At 41.6% G+C, this 2,077-nt stretch overlaps 1 pseudogene; it reads left to right on the forward strand.

The window, feature by feature from the left end:
• The first annotated feature begins 226 nt into the window (after positions 1 to 226).
• LOC142436922 (ribosome biogenesis protein BRX1 homolog pseudogene) lies at positions 227 to 1,236 on the forward strand (annotated as a pseudogene).
• The last annotated feature ends 841 nt before the right edge of the window (positions 1,237 to 2,077 follow it).

The raw sequence follows: 2,077 nt of genomic DNA on the forward strand, positions 1-2,077 counted from the left end.
AATAATTCATCTGATGGACTAATGGATCATGTAAACATTCTAAGACCAAAACACGTAGATGGTGCATGTTTGTTGACCACTATCAACTGCTCTGAGCAGCATCACAGTAGGATGTCATGAACATGACGAGTGGAAAATGTGGAACATAATTCAAAAGCATTAAAAAGATCATATTAGATGGCATGGAAACCTGGTCATCCAAGCCAAGACATGAAAATGGAACCAAAAAGATGTCCCATCACCGGCTAAGCAGCATGACACTGCAAAGGAGGCACAAGAGGAATACATAGACCATATCCCAGGCCCTGTCAGCAAGGGCAAGTGGAAGAATAAGGATCAAGTTCTCATCTATTCTTCCAGAGGAGTAAATTTCAGAACAAGATGCTTAATGCAAGATTTAAGAATGGTGATGCCTCGTTCAAAAGCAGATACTAAAATAGATCATAAAGATAAGTTATTCGTGATTAATGAGGCCTACTAAATGAAAAACTAATAAGTGCATCTATTTTGAGGCCAAGAAAAAGCAGCATCTTTATATGTGGCTTTCAAATTCACCTCACGGACCATCTGCTAAATTCCTTGTTCAGAATAATCATACCCTAGCTGAACTCAAGTTGACTGGAAGCTGTTTGCAGGTTTCTCGGCCCCTTTTGTGTCTTGACCCTGTATTGGATGAATCCCACAGGATACTTTGTTAAAAGACTGCTAAATTCAGATCTTCTGGATGCCCCGCTGTCGCCCCAGCTGACCTCCTTGTCAGCCCTTTGTGAATCATGTGTTTGCTTTCAGCATTGTGGATAATCGGTTATGGTTGCAGAATTTCCAGATTATAGAGGAAGATGCTGCTCTGGTAGAGATAGGGAACGTTTTGTCTTAAACTTTATCCAGATTTTCCAGGGAAGGCTCAGAGCACCAACTTCATAGGAAAACCCTATTCAGTCACCAAACACGCAGCCGTATCAAGAAATCCATCACAGCTGCAAAATACAAAGCACGACAGCAAGGGAGGAGGTGCAGAAACGGAGAAAGAAAGAGCCCACGACTGAGCTGCCCATGGTCCCCTGCAGATGTGCTCAACCCCCAGCCGAGGAAAAGTCCATCAAAATCGAGTGGGTGAAATCAGAGCCCCGGGTGGGATTGAAAACCAGGAAGAAAAAGATCTACAAAAGGCAACGAAAAATGCCACAGAAGATGAGCAGTGGGGGTGCGAAAGGAGTCCAGTTGTTTTGTATTTAATTTACATTCAGAGTGTTAATATTTCCATTATCCAGAGCTGTGTAACTCATGCAATTTTAAAGAAAAAAATGAAATACCAGAATCATTTTGTATGGATTTAATGGTGTCCGTATGTTTCTAAATAAAATGGTATCACAACTCAAAAACAAACAAACAGGTTAACCTCTTGGAAAGATCAGGTGGGATCCCCACGAAAGCTTCAGCTCTGAGTCTGAACAGGGGATATGGGATACATGATGAAATACTGAGGGGATTGGAGTGGATTATTTTAATCATAAGGTGTATGACTCATTGTATGTAAAACTATGACCATCTCTGTAAACCTTCACCTAATTCACAGTAATTTTTAATAAAAAAGTTAAAAATATTCTATTCAGAATATTCAAAAGTAACCCCAAAGCCTTACGTTCTTAGTGGTGACAACATTCCAATCATAATAAACTGGGTTCCTGGAGGTACTGTTTGCATTGTCTAGACATAAAAACAAAGCGAACAGAAAAGCATGGGTCTGGTTTGATGAGACCAAAAGAGTGAAGGGGAGAAGAGATCTCCCGGGCCACGTCTAACTCCCGTTGGGGGCTTTCCGAAGTGTTGTACAGCAGCAGCAGACTGTCATCAGCTGGAAGGTCCTCAAAAGGAATAGGGAGAGGCGTTTTTGGGTAAGGAAAAGATGGTACCCATCCCATGGTGTGCACCACCTCCACAACTTCTTCTAGGCCAGTAGGCTGAAATAGCCGCGTCATTTACATAAGAAGGAAAAGAAGGAAGTGAATAAATGCTGAAAAGAGTCACAACTCTCTGGAATATCAAAGACTCAGATTAGTGCTAGGGGACATCACAT

Source organism: Tenrec ecaudatus, unplaced genomic scaffold (genome assembly GCF_050624435.1).
Source record: "Tenrec ecaudatus isolate mTenEca1 unplaced genomic scaffold, mTenEca1.hap1 Scaffold_99, whole genome shotgun sequence".
NCBI classification, from domain to species: Eukaryota; Metazoa; Chordata; class Mammalia; order Afrosoricida; family Tenrecidae; genus Tenrec; species Tenrec ecaudatus.